The 23,492-nt window shown below is 44.2% G+C and overlaps 1 protein-coding gene and 1 long non-coding RNA gene across 3 annotated transcripts in view; one reads left to right on the top strand and one right to left on the bottom strand.

Moving 5' to 3' along the window:
- EGFR (epidermal growth factor receptor) overlaps window positions 1–23,492 on the top strand; it is a 214,480-nt gene that overhangs the window by 54,055 nt on the left and 136,933 nt on the right. The gene's annotated exons all lie outside the window — the stretch shown is intronic.
- LOC132658162 (uncharacterized) overlaps window positions 1,488–23,492 on the bottom strand; it is a 28,312-nt gene continuing 6,307 nt past the window's right edge. Inside the window, exon 2 of the long non-coding RNA XR_009597331.1 lies at window positions 1,488–23,285. This is a non-coding gene — a long non-coding RNA (uncharacterized LOC132658162). The remainder of the gene's footprint in view (window positions 23,286–23,492) is intronic.

Raw genomic sequence — 23,492 nt, 5'->3', positions numbered from 1 at the left:
GTGTTTGATTTTTATGGGTTTGATTAATATATGTCTTGGCATGTTTCTCTTTGGGTTCATCGTCTATGGTACTCTCTGGGCTTCCTGAACTTGGGTGACTTTCCTTTCCCATGTTAGGGAAGTTTTTTACTGTAATCTCCTCAAATATTTTCTCATACCCTTTCTTTTTCTCTTCTCAGACCCTGTAATTTGAATGTTGGTCCATTTAACATTGTCTCAGAGGTCTCTGAGACTGTCTTCAAGTCTTTTCATTCTTTTTTCTCTGCTCTTTAGCAATTATTTCTATCATTCTATCTTCCAGCTTACTTATCCATTCTTTTGCCTCAGTTATTGTGCTGTTGATTTTTCTAGGGTGTTTTTAATTTCATTCATTGTGTTGTTCATAGCTGTTTGTTTATTCTTTATTTCTTCTAGGTCTTTGTTACGTGTGTTAAATGTTTCTTGCATTTTCTCCACTCTGTTTTTAATTTCTGAAACTTCTTTACTATTCCAAATTCTTTTTCAGATAGGTTACCTAGTTCCTCTTCATTTATTTGGTCTTGTAACTTTTTACCTTGCTTCTTCATCTGTAACATATATTTTTTGTCATTTCTTTTTTTTTTGATGGATGGGACTGTGTTCCTACCTTCCTAGTTATTGGGCCTGAGGCTTTCAGCAGTGGTGTTTGCATGCAGCTGGGTAGAGCCAGATCTTGGTGTTCCAGTGTGGACCTCTGAGATACCTCACTGGTGCTGTTACCTGGGGCCTGATGTTCCCTGTTACTCTGGCAGTTCTGACTCAGCACTCTCACCACAGGGACTCAGGCCTGATCTCTTATTCCTGCTTGCCCCCTGGGTTCCTACCATCAGCCTAGCTGTTGGAGGTCCTCCACCAGGTTTTGGTGAGTATCTTTTGCATGGAGAGACACAGACTGTGTCTTGGATGATATCTTGGCTGTCTCTCATTTTTGAAAAAAAAAATTTATTGAAGTAAGGTTGATTTACAATATTGTGTTAGTTTCAGATATACAGCATAGTGATCCAGTTATCTTTTTTTTCAGATTTTACTCCATTATAGGTTTTTACAAGACAATGGGTATAATTTCCTGTGCTATAGAGTATATCCCTATTGCTTATCTATTTTATTTATGAAAGTTCATATCTGTTAATTCCATACTCCTAATTCCCATCCCTCCCTTTTTCTCTATATCTGTTATTCTGTTTCTGTTTCATAAATATATTCATCTGTATTGTTTTTTAAGATTTCATATATATATGTTATATTGGGATTCCCAGATGGCACAGTGGTAAAGAATCCGCCTGCTGGTGCAGGAGACGCAGGACATGTGGGTTTGATCCCTGAGTCAAGAAGATCTCCTGTAGTAGGAAATGGCAACCCACTCCAGTCTTCTTGCCTAGACAGTTCCATGGACAGAGGGGCCTGGTAGGATTCAGTCCATGGGGTTGCAGAGTCAGACATGACTGAGCAGCTGAGCAGAAGCATGCATAAGTGATATCATAGAGTATTCATCTTTCTCTGTTTCCCTTGTTTTGCTAAGTATAATATTCTCTAGGTCCACCCATGTTGCTGCAAATGGCAGTACTTCATCATTTTTTATGGCCGAGTAATATTCTCATGTGTTTGTGTGTGGGTGGGGGACACTTTCTTGCATCAGCCATCTGTCCACAGGAACATGGGTAGCTTTCATGCAATGGCTGTTTTAAATAGCGCTACCATGAACTCTGGAGTGCATGTGTCCTTTCTGGGTATATGCCCAGGAGCAGGATTGCTGTATCATATGGTAATTCTATTTTCAGTGTTTTAAGGAACCTTCATACTATTTTCCATGAGGGTTTCACCAATTTGCTTTCCCACCAGTATAGGAGGGTTCCCTTTTCTCCACATCCTCTCCAGCATTTATTATTTGTAGACCATTTGAAGATGGCCATTCTGACCAGTGTGAGGTGAAACCTCATTGTAGTTTTGAGTTGCATTTCTTTAATAATTAGTGATGTTGAGCATCTTTTCATGTGCCTGTTGGCCATCAGTATATCTTCTTTGAAAAATGTGTGCTTATGTCTTCTACTTATTTTTAATTAGATTTTTATATTGAATTATATGAGTTGTTTGAATAATTTTGGATGCCAATCCCTTTTCACATTGTATGCAAATGTTTTCTCCCATTCTATAGGTTGTCTTTTTGTTTTGTTGATGATTTCCTTTGTTTTTAACACTTTTAAGTTTAATTCGATCCCATTTGTTTATTTTTGTTTTTATTTCTTTCGCCTTATGAAACTAATCTAAGAAAATATTGCTGCAATTTATTAGGTTGGCCAAAAAGTTCATTTGGGGTTTTCCATAAAATGCTATTGTGGTAGTCAGCATGCCAGCGCCATCAGCCTAGAGGCAGTATTCTGTCAATATCTAAGAGCATACTTGGGAAGAGTTGAAAGGAGAGAGGGGCTCACCTCCACACTTGTGTTGGAAATGTATGGAGCCGAGTGGAGGAGCAGGCTGGGGTGGGCAGCAGGGGAGGAGTGTTAGGACGTGTGTTCCGGGTAGAGAGGTCTGGCTTTGTTACTGAACTTCCAGGACCCTTAAGGGACATTGCTACTGCTAAGTGGCTTCAGTTGTGTCTGACTCTGTGCGACCCCAGAGACGGCAGCCCACCAGGCTCCCTTGTCCCTGGGATTCTCCAGGCAAGAACACTGGAGTGGGTTGCCATTTCCTTCTCCAAGGGGGGACAGTAGCCACTTCTTTTTCCTGATTTTCCTTTTTCTTTAGAGAAAGGTCAGGAGACTAACATCTCTCTCTCTTTTTTTTTTAAGTTGGAGCATAATTGCCCTACAGTGTTGTGTTGATTTCTGCCATACAGCGCACAAACCAGTCATAATTATAGATATATCCCGCATGGACATCCCTCCTCTCGAGCCTGCCTCCTCCCTCCAGTCCCACCACAGAGCAGCAGGCTGGGCTCCCTCTAACATCTCTTATAAAATATAGCTTTGAGACTCTCAGTTCCAGACTGACTACAGAGTTGGATATGAGGCTTATTCTTACTGTATTTTTTATTAAGCTTTTTATTTTGTATTGGTGTGTAACTGACTAACATTGTTGTGATAGGTTCAGGTGGACAGCAAAGGGACTCAGCCACACATATATCCATTCTCCCCCAGACACCCTTTACTGTATTTTTGAATGGAGTTCTCATTTCAAGAAAGGTAAAGAAACCAGGTGAGAGTTCTACAGTTAATTTTTCCTCTAAAATCCAAATAATTAAGACAAGTGATCCTCCTGGCACTGCTGAGCATGTGAAAAGAAGTATTTACACTGATACTTATGGAGTTCCGTATGCTCAGCTGCAGAATGAAGTCACTTATAACCACCCAGCAATGGCGATTTTAGCCCTAGTGATGGCTGTGCTACACATATGTGTCCAATAAGTATTTGTTGAATGAATAATAAACAACCCCAGAAAAAGAGACAGCGAGTGTTTGCCAGGGCCTGCAATTCCAGGTCTAGAAGAACCCCTTGCTCCATCCATCCTGATTCCCTCACAGGTCCCCATAGGCCCAACTCAGCAGGCTCATCAGTTCCCATCTTGCTCAGTTCTGGGTGCCCCATAGCCCATCAGGTACTCTGCCTATCAGGAGCAGGCTCCCTACTCACTTTGTCGTCCTCTCAAGAACTGGAGACCTTCTAGGTCACAACACCGTGGTGAGTACCCACCTTCCTGTGACGTTGCCAACTTGAGTTTAAATATTAGGCCACCAACAGTGGAGTCGGATAGATGCAGTGACCCCAGAGGATGCTTAAATAGACTTCCCTAGTATTGGAGGAGAAAATCTTTACAGTGCCTCCCCCAAACTGATTTCCCCACTAATCACAGAGGTTCTGTTATACACACAAACATGCATTCTCTCTCTCTCTTTCTTCCCCTCTCCGCACAGCCCTACCCATACACAGAATCCTGTTGCTTAACTTTCAGATAGTGTACTTTCAGAATAGTTTCCAGAAACACAATGTACTAAACTAAGATATTACCTGAGCTATTTTGTTGTTGTTGTTCTAAGAGAGAGTAATGCAGGCTGCATTATTTTTCAGACATCACAAATATCACACTTGAAATGCATAGGCAGGACACAAATATAGTTAGAAAACTAGGTTTCACATTATTTTAAAAGGAGAATAAGAGTTGCATGCCTTATCCTACCTTTCTCTGAATGTTACATTTCTCCCATCCCAGGCTGCATGAGAAAAATGACAGGGATACATTGTGTCTTTTTTGAGTAAAGAAGCTCCTGTTTTCTGATATTTTAATTGCATAGCACCTTCTTTTATTTCTGGTCAGACAAGCATAGGTTTTGATCCCAGAACCTGTGCTCTTCTGAGCCCCCTAATATCACTGCCTGACTTATTCCCCATCTAGGTGATTGTAAGAATCACCAACTTTCCTGCCTCAGCAAAACCTCCACTGCCTGAAATATAGCTAGCTTACCCATTTTGGAGAGGACTGCCATAATTGGAGTGGGAAGAGAGCCAGAGTGTTGAATTTTTTATCTAATTTCCGTTTAGAGTTCTAAGATTTAAATACATATGTACACACATACTCACATAGAAGAAACTGGGAACAGCATTTTTAAAAATGATGAGATGCTGGAGTTAGAACAGGACGTGTGTTCTCCAGGTCAATCTCCCGTTTTATAGATGAAAGAGGAGGCCTATGGAGATGGCCATTGACAAATGATCCTCTCGTCTAAAATCAGCACTGATTTCAGAAGCAAAGCATGTGCAGGAGGAACTCACACAGACCGTGGCTTGGGTTTCCTCCTATCTCGCTAGGTTCATTGATCAGTGTTGCCTTCCTCATAATGCCCCCCACCCCGCCCTGCACCCCACATCAGTCCCACAGAAGGGAAAGGAGGTGGAGAAAAGAAAAAGAAATGAACAAAGCCGATGGGCTTTCTTCCCAGAAGAATCCTACTTAATCCTAGCTTTGTAAAGTTTTTCTTTATTCCATGGCAACGAGGATGTACACATCCCGCTGGATGTTTCAGTCGCTTGGAGCAGGTGAGGTCTGTGCCAAGTTTAAACAGGAGGCAAGTGGAGATGAGCCCCAGAGGTAGATGCCAGCCCCTGTCACGCCCTCTGTGCCTCGGCCTCTGCTGTGAGATCCAGAAGGGTCCCCTGATGCTGACTACCGAGGCCGAGCAACACGGCAGCTCACAGCACTGCCCGCAGGAGTCTCATGTCCTGCTCACAAGCAAGAGGCGCTGCGGGAATGAAGAGGCCCTGTCAGCCCCTGGCCACTAGCTGTGTGCGGCAGTAGAAAACTCATAGAGGATACAGTTTCCAAAACTGACTTTGTGTGTTTGGGGGTTACGGCAAGAGGAAAGAAAGTTTTGAATATATACCTCCATTTGCTTCTCTCCCTTATTATTGTGTTTTGCCTATTTTTAAAAATTCAGAATCTTCAAGAAACAGATGAAAAGTTCTCTCTTAATGTTTTAGTTGAAAAGAATTGAAACCAGAGAGCCTGAGGGTGTCTGTTAAACCAGGGCTCGGTGGCTGTCTCCTCACAAGCTGCCCAGGCATGTTGGCAGAGTCCTGGCAACTCAGTGGCTTCTTGGGTGTCTTGTTCTCTCTTAGACTGTGACCGTCCTTCCCTCCTAAACACTCGTACCCATGTGCCTGTGTGTGCCTCTATGTGTGCACATGTGTAGCTTACAAGAACTCTAAAGAGATACACTTTTGCTTAAATACTAATATGTTTGCAGTTTACGTTTCAAATCAGTATAGAATCACATAATTCCCTCCAAATTGTATTTCTTTTTTAAAAAGTATAAATTTATTTATTTTAATTGGAGGTTAATTGCTTTACAATATTGTATTGGTTTTGCCACACATCAACATGAATCCACCACAGGTACACACGTGTTCCCCATCCTGAACCTCCCTCCCTCCTCCCTCCCGGTACCATCCCTCTGGGTCGTCTTAGTGCACCAGCCCCAAGCCTCTAGTATCATGCATTGAACCTGGACTGGCGATTCATTTCATATACGATATTATACATGTTTCAATGCCATTCTCCCAAATCATCCCACCCTCCCCCTCTCCTACAGAGTCCAAAAGACTGTTCTATACATCTGTGTCTCTTTTGCTGTCTCGCATACAGGGTTATCGTTACCATCTTTCTAAATTGTATTGCAAAGTGCAAGCAAAACCAAAATTTATTTTACAAATATACTCATGGCACATTTAGGTCGCATGTAACTCTGTATGTTCCAGAATGTAACTTATCTCTTGGAAGACAGTTGACATGGTTTTCTGGGCAAGGCAAGGCAAAATAATCAGTAATTTAGCAGCATAATCAGAGTAGAGCCAGTACTGCAGCACATCTTTCTCTTAGGTTGGGTCAGGAAGTAGCACAGAGAAAACAGTGTAGGAAAACCTGAAGACCTCTTGTTGTCAGTGCTGGGACCAGCGCTGCCCCTGGTAGGAGTTCCGCAAGGGACACACGGGTGCCAGCACCTCCTTGATCATGACTCTGCGAGCAGCTCTCGTATTGATTGTGACCTCCTAGAAGGTGAAGCGGGTATGCTTTATAAAGTTCCAGTGCCAACTAAATTATTGCTTTCCAGAACATCAGTCCAGGTGTCACTGCTGTTACTAGCAGAGTAATTTGGGAGTGACTTATTCAGGGAACTTTGCACAAACTTCAGCACATGCTGCTTGCTCAAGTGATACAGAGCTTTATTCATCGTGTCGAGTCACTGCGGGGAGAGCAGGCACACCCTGGAGTCAGCCCAACAAGTGTAAACCGCAGCTCTCCGCCCCCAGCACCGACCATGGGGTCTGGTCAGCTCCGCGAGGAACCTGCACCCGTATGTCCTTGGGGAGGACCCCTTCCCAGGGCTCTGGAAGGCGTGAAGCGGGGCTGTGCCTGGCACGTGCTGTGTTACCTGCTGTCATGAGTGCTGCTGGTGCCGGGTTCTCTGTTTAAGGAAGTGATTTCCTATGCAAAGGCACCAGCTACATAAGGACAACTTCTTACCAGCACATTTGCCCATTAATTGTTTCCTCTAGTGGGGCCAGAAATGGTCGTTTAGTCTTTGTATGACTGCTGGCTGCACTGCAGTCAAATTGCTCAGATGTGTTTAGGTAAATACTGACGATAGGTTTTAACAGTGGGCTGTTTTGTCTGCTTAGAGAGATCCTGGCAAGATGACGGGACAGGTGAAAAGGTGTCAAGACACCTGACGTCTCCAAGTGAACCTGTTTCCTTTCCTTGTGAATCTGCCAGTTTCTAAAATGTCATATGCCTACGACTTTTTTTTTTTTTCCTTAAGGTACATGGCTACAGTCAGTTTAACTCACCATCTGGAAAGTTTCCTAACAACTAGACTAAATTTTCTCATGTTAGCATCTCACTGCTTGTGCATAAGCACTCAGGCTTTGCTCTGTACCATCACTTTCATGGCACCTTGTTATTCTTTTCCTCCCTTGAAATAAGGCCAGTATGCTACCTGTCAGTCTTCTTTCTGTCATTTAACCACTTAATTATCCATGACTGTTCCCCAAACTGAAGGACTTCTCTCAGTCCAGATTGGTGAAGGACAGTGCTGACCATCCATACCAGCTGCCCAGGGCTCCCCCGAGTCTGCTTCCTCATCTGTGAAAAACTGTGAATATAGTGCCTTGCTCCTAGATTTGTGTGTGTGTGTGTGAGAATAAAATCAAATACTCACTGGAAAACTTTTTAGCACAGTGTGTGGATAAAGCATGTGCCAGAAATGCGTCTGCAGTTGCTGGATGAAGGGATGTGCAGTGTGGACGCCCTGTGATATGCACACATGTCTCTCCCTGAATGCCACTTGAGTGCAGCTCACACTTTGTATGTGACCTTGGGGATGTGAAATGTGTGTTATTCCATAATGTTCAAGTGTGAACTCAGTCTTGAATTTACATAACATGATGGGCTCTTAACTACAGTTAAGAGCATTTATATCCACTCTGTGCCATTTTCCCCATGAGGAAATCAAGGAGCAGAAACTAGAGTACTTTCTAGAATCGTCTGAACCACATTTCTGTTCCTTTGCCACCCTGTTAATTATAGAGACAGCCACACCTACATCAGATTTCATTTTCCCCACCTCTTAAGATGTCATCAGCTTCATTAAAAAGAAATATTTTTCCCCCTGGTGGGGAATGCCCTATTGGTCCCGTGGTTAGGACTCATGCAGTCTTACTTTCAAGGACCCAGGTTCAATTCCTGGTTGGGGAACTAAAATCCCACAAGCACACACATGGTGGCAAAAAAAAAAAAAAAGAAAAAAAAAGGCAAATATATTGTCTACTCTGTCAGTTAAGCAGTTATAATATATTTTTCTTTGAAGACTCTGTCTACTGGGATGTATATCTTCCATAAGAAAAAACTTTTAGGCAAATTATAGTTAAAATACTGCCTGCACCTTTTCCCCTTTAAAGCTGAAATAATCATGTCTTAGATTGAGTTAAACTAGCCCTTTCTGAGCAAGAGTGTAAGCTGCACCCTTCACTTGGATGCGGAGGCGGTGGGGGCTGAGCCACTGAATGTGAGCAGGGCTCCATTCGTCCTGGGTGTGGCCAGCAGTCCCTGCTTGGCCTCTGGTCCACTGCCCAGCCTTCCAGGGGCAGCAGCTCTGCTCCTGCCGGCTTCTGGCTCAGTCTAAGGTGCTCACTATTAACCCCAAGAGAAAACAAAGGGGCTGGCTCCCCGCCCTTCCCACTTGCTCTGAGTCATGCTGAAAATGTTTCACAGTATCTGTTTTGACCATGACTCCCATGCAGATCCTCAAAAACACTTGGGAAAAGGACCACATGGTCACTATGAGATTCCATTTTGAGTCTCCTCCTGGCTGACCAGTTACTTCATAACTTTAATACCTTGCTGCATTTACATCCTGGCTCTCTCAGAACTGAAAGTTATGAGCATGTCATCAAACTAGAGCACCAGTTTTCAGCTGGTTCCCCCTGGTTTGTTTATAAAATAGAAACGAAGTGTAAGTAGCGACGTGTTCTTTTACTCAATGTGAAAGACCACTTGTTTTGAGACTAACAGAGATTTTTTTTTTTTAATACCTAATTATTTTAAACGTCCTACCTGTTCCCTGAACACATGAGGTTCTTACCTAGGATGTTTCAGGGAGGGAATAATTTCTCTCTGCCACTCTTGCGTTCTTTGCTGTTGTTCTTTAGTCACTCAGTCGTGCCTGACTCTTTGTGACCCACGGACTGTAGTCCTCCAGGCTCCTCTGTCCATGGGATTTCCCAGGTAAGAATACTAGAGTAGGCTGCCATTTCCTTCTCCAGGGGAATCTTTCCAGCCCAGAGATTGAACTCATGTCTTCTGCATTGGTGGGCTTCCCAGGTGGAGCTAGTGGTAAATAACCCACCTGCCAGTGCAGGAGACATAAGAGATGTGTATGAGATCCCTGGGTCAGGAAGACCCCCTGGAGAAGGGCATGGCGACTCCAGTATTCTTGCCTGGAGAATCCCATGGACAGAGGAGCCTGGAAGGCTTCAATCCACAAGGTCGCAAAGAGTCGGACACGACTAAAGCAACTTAGCGTGGTAGCGCTTGCATTGGCAGGAGGATTCTTTACCACTGAGCCACCTGGGAAGCCACTGTGTATTCTTTAGGCTGGTCTAGTAATTAAGTTGACACAAAACACATTAATAGGAGGGAAAAAACAGTTTAATTCATATGCACAAAGGCCTCATAGAAATGGGACCCCCAAACTGACCAGCGCAGACTGTTTTTATATCATTTTAGATTCAGAAGGAGTTATTTGTGAAGATTTAACAAACAGAGGGGCTTGTGCTTGGGACAGCAGAATAATTAAGTGGCAGAGCTCATTTGTACGGCTTTCCCAGCTTTGAATTCCATGTATCTGGTAGTAAAGATGCCTTCTACCCTCTTGGTACAGGGAGGACACCTTCACATGGGAGATTGCTTCCCACTTTCTGGGGGAAAGACGAGGGTCAGAATGGGGGGTTTATACCTTTTCTTCTATTTGTTTTCAGCTATTTGTTAAGTAACTTTAATTCAGATTAATCAATATGCCTGTGAGGCATATTTCGGGGTGGCCTTTCTAGGATGCAGTAGATGTACAGTATTACTAAAGAATGTCTTATATTTAGGGATCCTTATTTTCGTGTTATAAACTACTGCGACTACAAAATGAACCATGCATTGAAGTCAAAAGAATTTTGTAATCAATTAGTGAGGGTTTCCCTCGTGGCTCAGTGGTAAAATATCCACCTGCCAATGCAGGAGACGTGGGTTCTGTCTCTGGGTCAGGAAGATCCCCTGGAGGAGGGCACGGCAACCCACGCCAGTATTCTTGCCTAGAAAATCCCATGGACAGGGGGAGCCTGGTGGGCTGTAGTCACAAAAGAGTGGGACATGACTTAGTGACTAAACAAGAACAGCAGATCAATTAGTGAGCTGTCAAAATCCAGACTGTTTTTGCTAAATAGCTAACCTATCATTATAATTACCAAATAAAGAGCTCTCTAAAGAAGGATATTTCAACAAAACCTTTCCGTCCAGAATTTGAACCATGAGGTTGTATTTCAGAAATCTATCTTAGACAACTTTGGTGAAGAGTCTAACAGTCATGTTAATGGAAAACCAATATAAGAACAACCTCAAGAAGCCAAAGCACTCTGGTGAAGTCACTTCATCACCCTCTTAAAACTGTCATAGAACATTTCGAAGTCACTGAGTGAGGGTCACTGAGTGAGTGTCCAGGTGGCGGTACTGTCCCCCAGTGGTAGAGCAGGGTTAGGCGACCCCCGGCTGCGGGCTTGTGATTGGCACAGTGGAAGACAAAGCTCAGAGGAACCAGTCACCTCCACCAGGTGGAATGCCACCTCTGATGGCCTGGCCTCCCTTGCCCACGACTGAGGCCTCAGGCTCCTCGGTACGTGTGACAGCATTCCTTTTGCTTGAGCCCTTCTTCTGGAGGTCATTTAATCAAGCGAGTTATAAACACCATGGCAGACGCTCTCATCTCAGGGCTTTCATAATAGAAACAGTTTTCAGACTGTGCTCATGGAGGAGTGGACTTGGCAACGACGATAACACAAACAAAAGAGAAACCCAGTGTGCTTTGGAACGCATTTGTCAACCTGAATTTTCCCCCAGTTTTGGTCACATCACAGCTGATATATAGCTGTGCCCCACCCAAATTTGGGGAATACGTCCTCTTGAACTTGCTTACAAGTTGCCTGCTCCCTGAAGTGAGGGCTCCCCTGACCGGGATGCCCAGGAGGCAAGCCAGTGGCAGCAGGGAAGTGAGGCAGGCACTCAGGCCCATCACAAGTGTGCTGTAGCTGCCTACTGCTGGCAAGCACCAAGCTCCACGATGTACTCTGGGACTGGAGCACTGTTTTGTTTTGTTTTCCCGTTGGTTTGTAAATAGGATTGCACAAAAATCCGTGCAAATCAACTCTCCAATCAAAATTTGCCGAGCTAAGAAGAACATTGAGTCAGAGGGGCTGATTTCAGTGGTGTGTGTGTGTCAGTGAAGCTGTGCAGCCCAGAGCTTTACAAAGACAGGCGCGCTCACCGCACGGTCATCTCGATAAACTGGAAATGTCAAGTGTGTTTACTGCAATTGTCCTTGTCCAGCCCAGCAGTTACCCATTACGACCTGGAAATGAATGGGGCATTTGACATTAAAAAATCTCACTTAAGGTACTGCTGCTCTTTGTTATGACATTCTATTAGTGGTGTTTCATCAACTTGAAATTTGTCAAATACTATACTGATCGAAACTTTCAGTATATTGTGTGGCCTGGACTTAGGAATATAGTTAATGTCAAGAGAATAATTCTTTTTTATTTCTATTGTTTGGTTCACCTATTTTCATACACACCAGACAAAACAACCATGCACACACACACACACACACACACACACACGTACACACATTCACCTATATCTTCTGTATCAGTTTTACAGAGCTCATCTCAGTGATACCTACTTCTTCCAAAAGTCTCCCTTGCAAGGAAATAGTTTCTACTCCTTTTCATTTCATTTGTAAGGGATACAGCTCACTCTTGAAGAAAAGTTACTTGGGCATGCATTGTCCCTCCCCTACCTGAATATCACCCCTTCACTTCCTCTAGGTCTTTGTCATGCCAGCCACCCCAGCACTGGCATTGCCATGTAAATGGTCAATAAACGTATGATGAATAAAACAGAGAATGAGAGAAGTTGACAAGCAACCAAAGATCGGAACCTTCTCTGCTTTGGTGCTTGAAAACTGAGTTCGCTGCCATCACAGGACCTATAGAGGCAGAATGAAAATTGTACAGAAATCCGTGTTAGTACCAATATGTCAGCACAATTTTTGAACAAATGCCTATGTAGTAATTGAGGAGTTGATAAGTCCTTCAGTGTCTTAGTGAGATCAATTATAATTACTTAGATTCAAAGATTCCAAAGAAGATATTTGGATCAAATCTTCCTTCTTTGTACACCTAGCTGGAAATGGACAATATTCTGTGCTAAATGTGCTATTGTTAATAACGCATCAGTGTGCCTAGCATAGAACCTTGGGGAATTTCAGCGTAAAAGACCATATTAAGATTGCGAAATTATTTTCCTGTGTGGTTAAAATAGTAAATAAATATTTGTACAACATCAGCTGTTATACAATTTAATTGCTTAATTTTCTAATCTCAGTCTTGCTATTTACTCAGAAGGAAAATCTTTGTCTTCCTTTTCTCTCTTTAACAGTGAAAAGCATGTATGTGTCATGTGCCCAGGCACACGCTTCCTAGTTTAATATCTAGATTGATGATGTGTGATTGTGACAGAAACGGAGCCTCCCGAGTGGAGCCAGCCCAGGGGAAGCCAGGCTGGGTAGCTCATAGACTAAACGACCCAAGTCCAGCAGAGAGCTGAAAGCAGACCAGAGCAGGGATCCAGGCTCCTGGAAAAGGAGACCTCCTGTGAGGCCATGGGGCTCTTAGGTGCTGGGTTAGTGAAACACTCACGGGAAGAAGACTCTGAGAGGTGCTTTCCTGGGTGCACCCTCACCTTTTCTTTTAAACTAAGGTGGTGACAGAGAGCTGGACGTTGTCCCCTGGGCTGGGGCTGCAGAGCAGGCTCTGATGCCTTTGATCTGTTTGGTTTGGCTCACAAAGCTTCAGAGGATTGCTGTGTTTCACCAGTTAAAGGCGACTGCCGGTGAGCCGGCAGTGCTGAGGGTGTGGAGGGTGTGGGTGGGCACCTTAGCTGACTCCTTCGGGTAAAGTACACTGCAGGCCTGGCTGTCCTGTCTGGGTGGGAGAACAGTCAGGAACAGGCTGCATGTGTTCCTTGCAGCTTTCTAGAAACTGTGGAGGGCTTCTAGTTCCTGAGTGTCCCTTGCCTGTGGCAGGGGGACGGGGGTGGGGGAGGGGGGTGTTCAGAATGACAGCTGTGGGACTGTGATGGGGTGGAGGGCAGATGAGGGTCTGCCCTCAACACACCCATCGCTTCCCTAAAGACCACAACAGGGCCAGAAAGTGCCCTTCTCATAGCCATACTTTAGGCCCCCCATGTCTCCAGAGGAACCACGCTTGTGGAGAAACACTGCTCTTTTTTTTGCTTGACTTTCCCTAAGACCTAGACTAAATGCTGGTTGTACTAAGCCAAACAATACCTGAGTGTACAAAGAGTCTATAAGCTTCTTCTGTCTGGTCTCAACCCCCTGAGGAGACCTGTGCTTACAAACTGTAACATGTCTCTCCACCTGTATGTTTATCTGTGCTGGTCAGCTTGGAGACCACACTGATGCTCCAGTTGCTGAGCCTGTCGTATTAAGTAGCCGCCAGCGTGGCCGAGATGGCGAGAGCCTGGAAGCCATGATGGGTCCCTGGTGTGGGCTCTGCAGAGGGACAGAGGTGTGGGCAGCCCTTGGGCAGCAGGAGGTCTCTGGGTTCCAAAGCATCCACTCCATCCCCTATGCATCCTCCACAGAGGAGCGGGGTGAGAACCAGTCCAGGAACTCTGCTGCTGTGTGTAGCCCCATGTCCTTGTGTGGCACAGAGTGTGATGCAGGCACAGACTCCCCTCCTCCTCCAGGTACCAAGTCCTGATGCTCAGTTTTGGTTTCAAAAGGGAGAAGAGAAAATCAGATCAGCACTAAAGGGTTCTTTACTCTTTCCTGCCCTGACTGATAGGTTGTTTCCAGAAGCAAATATTTGTGTGTTTTGAGAGCTTTTCATATGTTTGTGGGTCCTTTGTCAGATATGTGGTTTGCAGTATTAACTCCAGCTTTAGCAGGGTCTTTGCTGAGCAAACCTTTCTCATTATGAAGTACAGGTGATCAGTTTCTTTTTATGGATTGTGCTTTTGATGTCATGTCTAATTCCATGCCAAAGTCCAAATCCTGAGGGTTTTCTCTTCTTATAAAAGTTTCATAGTTCTGCATTTTAGACTTAAACCTTTGGTCCATTTTTAATATACTGTGTGATCTTTAGGTGACCAACATCGACAGGGTGGAGACCAACATGGGACATTCCTCCCTGGGGCACTATGACCTCGGGGCTACCTGGTGACATCAATCATTTATTTGGAAGTTGGGGTGCTGATAATGACAAGACCCCCCTGCCAACCATTAGACAATTAGATAAATGCCCACTAAAGGTGCACAGCAAAGCATGAAAGGTCAGTCCTAGAGTTTAAATGCTTACAAAGTACATGGTTACCGTGTTTATGTCAAATAGTTTTCCTGGTGGAATTTTTCCTAATGTAAAGCAAAAGCAATTTAATTTGAGCAGAACATGTTTTGAAACATGCTTTTGGCAGGGCTCCTTGCAGATAGGGAAATGATTAACAGAGTGGTTTATCAGTTATGGACTTTTGGCAGCAGAGGGAACATTATCTTTTGACGTAGTTTAGGACTGGGACATATACCCCAGAAGTTGGACTTTGTGGACAGTCCTCTTCCTCATCCATGGCAAGGAGCAGGAGGAGAACGCAGCACTCACAGGGGACGTGCATCCTCCTCTTGGCCATTCCTGTCGCTGGTATGAAGCAGATGTGTTCACCCTGGATCTGCTTTCTTCTTTGCTGTGTGTTGCAGACTCCCAACAAAGGCCAGGTCCCTGCTGTGGTGCAGGTGAACTTGAGCTGCGGCATTGAGTGCACCTGCCCTTGGCCACCGTGCAGAGGTGGCAGCAGCCGCTCGGTTCCTGCCAAGCCTCCCCTTCACGAGCAGGCAGTCACCAAGTTACCCCCTAACCTAGGACAGCAGCGACTGTTTCTGCACAACTCCTTGGTATTGCTGGGAAGAGAATGGGCAAATAAATCATTTTAAAGTAGTGAATTTTTCTTTTCCCTCAAGTTATTTTCCTCTCTTCAGAACATAGTGTTAGTGTTTTCTTGTTTATTCTCTAAGGGATTTTGAAACCAATCGGACTCATAAAAAATTGGCACAAGAAAGGTTTCAAGATAATATTTAGTTTAATGGCTCTAAGACATTACCAAACTGAGAAATCTATTTTTAAAATTATGACATTTACACATAGCTATATATAAAGTTTCATGAAACAATACTGTGTTTATAATGTTATTCTGATACTGTCCATTTTCTTTTCTTTCTATCAGTGTGTTTTTCTTTTTCTTCTTTGTTATGGTGGTCTTAATCCACTAAGATGATTTCCCAGCACACTTCTGAATTGAGACCACAGTTTAAAATAGCATCTGTGTCATGATTCTCATGCGCAGAACAGGAAACTGAGGCCATTGGTGGACATGTGATTAACCTCAAACTCAATTTGGTTAAAGCTAATTACAAAGTGGCAAAATCTGGATTAGAACTGTTACAGCATCAGGAACTTGGGTCATTCTTGGTACTCCAGCAAGTAGAAAGAGTCTTTGAACCTCATACAGGGATAAAAGACACATTATTACATTATTCCCCATTTCATTTTCTCCTTTCTGCCACCAGTCATTAGATTAGGACCCCAATCAGGTATGACCTGATTTTAACTTGATTACATCTTTAAAGACCTCATTTCCAAACAAGGTCACATCACAGATACCAGAGATCAGGACGTGGACACCTCTTGTTGAACAACTCGATTCACTGCGCACAGTCACCCACCTACTCCACTTGAAGACTCGATCTCAGTGTTCATAACCACTGCAGTGTCAGCATCGCAGGCAGCCTGAAGCACGTGATCTCTGAAGTGCACGGAAAACACTGTATTCCTTTCCTTAGTTTACGGTTAGTCAACCTTGAACTCCAGTGAAGGGCTTCCTTTGGATTTTCTTAATGACTCACTCCACCAAGCCCTCCCCACAGTCCAGAAGGACTGTGGCAGATACCTTTGCTGGTGGTCTGGAGCCCTGGCTGAAAGCTGTCTGTGGTGAATGCAGTATGAGAATGACCCGCAGTAGGTCATGCCCAGGGGCTTGAAAACCGATCTGCAGTGTAACAAATAAAGTGAGGCGGTGGGACACCTTAGATATCCCAAGTTTTAAATTACAGCAGGGCTGACTGGAGGGCGCTGGTGGGTCTACAGATGATATCAGAGACTGAGGAAAGGGAATCATTCTTGCCCCTCAGAAGTTGCAATTCATTAATCAAACTTGTGTTTTAAAGAATATGTGAAGAGGAGATCAAGATGGTACAGTGGAGGGATGTGGAGCTAACCTCCTCCCACATATCCATCGAATACATCTACATATGAAGCAGTTCTCACAGAACACCTACAAAAGCTTGCAGAAGATCTTATACAACCAGAGCTGTAAGAAAGATCTCCATGTAATGGGCAGGATGAAGGGAAAAGAGAGAAGAGGAGGTGTGGGGAGGGGACCTGCATGCCGGAAAGGAGCTATGATAGATGAAAGGCTACCTCACCCTGGGAACCTCTCTCACTGGCCAGGAGGTCAGCCTGGACAGACAGGGAGCTTCAGAGGCTGGAGAGGAAAGTTTGCAAGCTGGCATGTGGCCCCACAAAGCAGAGAGAGACCAGCGCAGACAGTCCTGGCCACATCACTGTGCTTCCCAGCCCAAGATGCATGCCTGCTGGTGTGCGCAGTGACTGGCTTCAGCAGACAGACCTGGAGAGACAGCTTGGTTTGATCATACAGAGACAGCCCAAAGGGTCTTTCTGGCCACAGAAAGAAAGAGTCACCATTGTTATTATGCATAGGTTTCTATATACTCTATATAGAAAACCGTAAAGATGCCACACAAAAACTATTATTAGTAGAACTGATAAATGATTTCAGCAAGGTAGTAGGATACAAGGTTAATATACAGAAATCTGTTTAATTTCTTCACACTAGCAATGAAATATCAGGAAGAGAAAGTAAAAAGCAAACCTGTTTAAAACTATGTCAAAAATACCTAGGAGTAAACCAAGGAGGTGAAAGACTTATATGTTGAGAACTACAAAACACTAAGAAAGGAAATCAAAGATGATTCAAGGAAATGAAAAGATACTCTATACTCTTGGATTGAAAGAATTAATTTTGTTAAAATGACCATACTACCTGAAGCAATCTACAGATTTAATGTGATCTCTATCCAATTACTGATGGCACTTTTCACAGGACTAGAATAAATAATCCTAAAATGTACATAGAACAACAAAAGACCAAGAATTGCCAAAGCAATTCTGAGGAAAATGAACAAAGCAGGAGGCATAAATCTCTCAGGCTTCAGACAATACTACAAAGCTACAGTAATCAAAACAGCATGCTGTTGGCACAAAAACAGACACATGGGTCAATGGAACAGAATCAAGAGCCAGAAATAAACCTGCACACCTATGGTCAATTAGTTTTTGACAAAGGAGGCAAGACTGTACAATGGAGAAAAGACAGTCTCTTCAGCAAGTGTTTCTGGGAAGCTGGACAGCTGCATATAAATCAATGAAGTTAGAACACACCATACACAAAAACTCAAAATGGCTTAAAGACTTAATATATAAGGCATGTCACCATGAAACTCCTAGAAGAGAACATAGATAAAACATTCTCTTAACTAAATCATAGCACGTTTTCTTAGGTTGGTCTCCCAAGGCAATAGAAATAAAAGCAAACATAAACAAATGGGACCTAATGCAGGCTCATTAGCTCTTGCACAGCAGAGGAAACCATAAACAAAAAGGAGACAACCTTCATAATGGGAGAAAGATAATTGCTAATGATGTGACTGGCAAGGACTTAATTTCCAAACTATGCAAACAGTTCATACAACTCAAAAACAAAAAGCAAACAACCCCATCAAGAAATGGGAAAAAGACATAAATAGCCATTTTTCCAAAGAAGACAATTCACAGCGATAACCAACAGGCACATGAAAACATGCCCAATATCACTAATTACTAGAGAAATGCAAATCAAAACCACAGTGAAGTATCACCTCACACTGGCCAGAATGCCATCATCAAAAAGTCTACAAATAATAAAAATTGGAAAGGGTGTGGAGAAGAGAGAACCCTCCTGCACTGCTGGTGGGAATATAAATTGGTGCAGTCCCTCTGGAAAACAGAATGGAGGTGCCCTTAAAAACTAAAAATAGAGTTACTATATGATCCAGCAATCCTACTCCTGGGCAAATATCCAAAAAAGACAAAAACTAATTGGAAAAGATACATGCACCCCAGAGTTCGTAGCAGCACTGTTTACAATATTCAAGACTTGGGAACAACCTAAATGTCCATGAATAGGTGAATGGATAAGGAAGATATGGTACATATATACAGTGGAATATTAGCTACAAAAGGAGTGAAATAATGGCATTTGCAGCAACATGGATAGACCCAGAGATTGTCATATTGAGTGAAGTAAGTCAGGCATAAAAAGAAAGTATCATATGATATCACCCATATGTGGAATCTTAAAAATAATACAAATGAACTTACTTATAAAGCAGAAACACAGGCACAGAAAACAAAGCTATAGTTACCAAAGGGGAAGAGAGGGGAGGGATAAATTGGGAGTATGGAATTGACAATTGTACATTACTACATGTAAAATAGATAAACAACAAGGACTTACTGCACAGCACAGGGAACTATATTCAGTAACTTGTAGTCAACTATAGTGGAAACTAATTTTTTTTAAAAAGAATATAGGTATACACACACACACACACACACACACACACACATATATGACCAAATCACTCTTCTCTATAGCTGAAACTAACAAAGTGTTGTAAATCAACTACATTTCAATAAAAATTAAAATGTGAAGTATATGCAGACAAGCCACTGGGTAAGCCTTCTGGAAGTGTTTGGTGGAATAAAGTCCACTGTCTGTATATTACTTACATGCGTCCAGTAGGTGACATGCTGGGAATGATCATCCAGGTTCAGTAAGTAACCAGGGTTTTTAAATACAATAAAGGAGGAGGAATTTGAATATACAGGTTGGCGAGATCAGAATCCTGAAATGTGGACCACAATGAATGGAACAGACCTAGGGACTTCATTAACAGCAAGGTCAAGGCAGAGCCAGCTGCAAAGATACAGGATGAAGGAAAGCTGACTTAACAGATGCGCCCATGAACGTGAGGCTTAGCTTGCCATAAAGAAATAAGAGCCCCAACTGGGCTGTTGCAACAAGTCACTGCCAGTGCTGTGGCTTCAGATAACATACATGCTTCGTCACCTCGTTTGGTGCCCAGGTTCTCAGGGACCCACAGTGCTATGATCCAGCTGGGTTCTCATCTGGAGCTCCCAGCCCTCCTCCATTCTCATCCAGGTTGATGGCAAAATCCACTTCCTGGAGGTTGTAGAACTGAGGCCCTTGGCCATAGCAGCTGCCTGACATTCACAGCAGGACTGTTTGCTTCTTCACAGCCAAAGTGTCTCTGCCAGGAGGGACATTTGTTAAGAGCTGTTACCTGATCAAATCAGGCCCACACAGATAGTCTCCCTTTTAATCTGGGACCTTAATGACATCTGCAAGATCCCTTGGCTTCTGACATAAAACCTAAGCAAAGGCATGGTGCCCATCGTGCATTTGGATCAAGCTGCGTGAAGAAATGAGCAGGGCTATGAAGCTGGGTGAGCTTGTGTTGATTGGAAGTGCTCTGCTCCAGGGCTCTACTTGGGAGGGGTGTGCAAACTGAAACTGGCCAAAAGATGGAGAAGGCACTTAGGAGAGTCACAGGGACAGATGGAGATGGCCTGGGGATGCTTATTTGGGAAAATACTAAGGGAGGATATAGTAGCTGTCTTCAAATATTTGAAGGGCTATCGTTGAGAAGAGGAATTTGGCTTTTGGCCTTCAGAGAGGCATGATGTGCCATCCTGAAACACGTATTCTGGCCCCAGCACTTGCCTGTCACATTCTTTCCTAGCTCCAGTTCAGTGCTTATCTGAATCCCAGAGGAGCACAGCCCTGGTCTTAGTCTGCAGCAAGCACACATATTGTGGGTACTCAGTAAATGGAGGAAGAACCATGGCAAAGGCACATTTCCATGGGACTGATCTACTGAAGGGTGTGCTCCAATCCAAGGAGTGTCTCCTCCCCTTATTTCTCTAGACCCTCAAAGGGTCAACTGGCACCAGAAAATCAGGAGCATTCAGAAGTGTCTGGTGCCCAAGTGGACAACAGTCAGCTGCCTAGAATAAAAAGCATCCATACCATTATTTTGTATTTAATCATATAAAGAATATGTACCAGCTTGAAAAGTTGCCTCAAGTGTCTTACCTGAGGTATTAGAATTGACATTCAGTTGCCCCTTTCTAACTACATTTCAGAAAATTCCTTTAATATTGCAAAATCTCAGTATCATTTCCATCTTCTTTAAGTCTTCTGCTTGTATCTGCTTTTCTCCGGGATGATCTGGTAGATCAGAATGCTGTGGGCCGTGGGGTCAAGTGGGCACTGGTTTCAGATCCGAAGTCACCCATAGATGTCTGCTCTGTCTCACTGAGCCATTTTCTTTCCCATAAAAGTGGGGGTGATTCTGTCTCTAAAGGAGTCTTTGAAAACCTAATGGAGCAACATACAGAATAAATGATATAGTTGGTGCTTCATAAATGCTGCTACTTTCTGAAGATTACTTTTGAACTAACTGGACAAGAATCCTTGAGCATTTAGAATGTTCATTTAGCCATACCATAATATCAGTGATGTGAAATCCTGCTAAACATGATCTGCTAAGTGTCAGGCAGAGGGACGAACTGACACTCAGGGTCCCTGTCTCCTGGCACAGTGCCCGTTCCTTACCCAGGGCATCCTTGATGGTCACAGGCGCCCCAGTGGCAGGTGCAGGTTCAGTGGCCGAGCTCATGCACATCTGGCTCTGTGTTTCATCCTCTGAATGTGCTTCTGTGAGTCTGGTCTGTGCCAACTACAGGCCTAAGTGGGGACATCCCCCCCGCCCCTCAGGGAGGCGACCCTCTTCCACTGATAACTCCTTGTGAGGCTCACAAGTCACTTAAAACCAGTATTGATAGTATTACTGTAGCTGCTGTTCACCAGGTACAAGGCCCTGTGCTAGGTAATTATTATGAATTATCTAATGTCTGTAATGGGTTTCCCTGATGGCTCAGTGGTAAAGAATCTGCCTTCAATGCAGGAGACACAGGTTCGATCCTTGGGTTTGGGAAGATCCCATGGAGGAGGAAATGGCAACCTACTCCAGTATTCTAGTCTGGGAAGTTCCACGAACAGGAGCCTGGCAGGCTATAGTCCACAGGGTCGAGAAGAGTCAGACACAACTTAGCAACTAAACAACAAATGTCTGTATTGCTGCACAGTTTTCCTGCTTTAGTGAGGAAAGTGAAGCTCAGAGACTGAATAATTTGCTCTGGCTCACCCAGTTGGTCAGTACAGAGCCAGGGCTTCCAACCCAGAATGTCCTTAATGTCTTAAAATCAGTAATTACAGGTTAAGATTTAAAAAAAAAACAGACTGTGGTAATCCAAAAAAGTGCAATTATTTGGCTCCCTTGGAGGAAGCAAGAGCACTGGAAAGACGTATCACCAGAGCATGGGAAAAAGTGAAGCTGCGGCTTCTCTGTGAGCCAGTCCTTTCCTGGCAACATCTTGGAACAAAACCAACTATAGCAGAGTTTTCTGGTTTCCTATGAGCTGCAGAGTGACTTTTCTCTGCAGTGCTTTCACTTCTTTCTCTCATCTCTGCTTAGTTAACCTCAGGCACCTGCCTGGCCCACTGGACGGCCGTGCAGCTGGCAGCCCCAGTGCTGGCCCCCGAGGTACACGGGCCGCTGCTCCCTGTCCCCTGGGCCGTGGCCGCTGCAGGCTGAGCAGAAGACTGTGATCTGGGGCTTGATGGCCCACAAAACAACAGAGTGTTTCTTTTCTTTCTGCTCCCCCTTCTAAGTTGAGAATCAATCCCTGTCTCTCCCTACTTTGTCCCCTCTGCCTCTCCTCACTATGGCCCCGCTGCAGGCTCACATTCTGTGTACACAGTGCTGTCCTAATATTTCTCTTTTCTCCAGGCAGGAAATGAGAACTCATTTTTTAGAGCCATTCAGGAAGTCGTCCAGAGTTATAATGGCCTATTATCTAATGGCCAGAGTTTACTTAGGCTTTCACTACTTCCACTGCCCACTTGAAACAAGGAAAAATATTTTCCCCGCCACCATGAGTGTGCTATTTACACTGACTGCAAGCAGCACTCGGACGTGGTGAGTTTCCCTCCAGACGCGGATCCACGGAGCTGCCCTGCTGCCCAGCACCACACTTCAGGCTAACACTATTTCGTGTTCTTTTAAGAAGTTTCTCAGTTAATGTTTTTTCAGTCTGTGATCTGAACATTGTGCTCATAATCCCTTCACCCTTCATTGCTTAGAGAGTTGATCACCCTGAGCTGTGGTACTTATTAAAAATGGGTATTACTAGGCCTGTAACTGAGATTATGGGAGGGTGGGCCTCCAGAACACTCACATTCTAAGTCTTGTTTTCTGAACCCCAAAAAAGGCAGAGCACGTGCTTTTATGAAAGATGGTTTGCGCCTAAAGTGTGTAAAATATTTCAGATGTGTGGCAAAATGTGCTTTATTGGCACCAAAGATTTGCTATTTCTTTTAATATAAATTTATTTATTTTAACCTTATTAGAAGCATTAATGACAGGAAGAGACTTTGAGGGAAGATTAAGACTGCAGCCTTCACTTAGCTGCTGTCCGCGCTGCGGTGATGAGTTGAATCGCCCTCTCAGGGTCATCCGTGCGTGAACAGCCACACCCCAGCCGGGGCCCCGCCCCGCGGGCCGAGCTCTCCTGCAGGTTCCGGGCAGGCCTGGCCTTGAGTCAGGGCTTACAGGAACCTGTGCAGGTGAGAGGAGAGCATTCCAGTACCTGGTGTGCAGCGGCCCCTCCCTCCCGCACCCTTCCCTCTGTGTGTCACAGGCCACAGGAAGGAGCCCACGGCAGGAAGGCAGGAACACAGGGTGTGTGTGTCCAGAGCTGCCTGAGAGGGGCCCAGGGAGGAGGTGATAGATGGGAACAGTGATCTCCTTCCTTAGATCCCAGCA

This window comes from Ovis aries, chromosome 19, assembly GCF_016772045.2.
Source record: "Ovis aries strain OAR_USU_Benz2616 breed Rambouillet chromosome 19, ARS-UI_Ramb_v3.0, whole genome shotgun sequence".
NCBI lineage: Eukaryota > Metazoa > Chordata > Mammalia > Artiodactyla > Bovidae > Ovis > Ovis aries.
The sequence above is the reverse complement of the archived record's forward strand: the minus strand, read 5'-3'. Positions and strand labels throughout refer to the sequence as shown.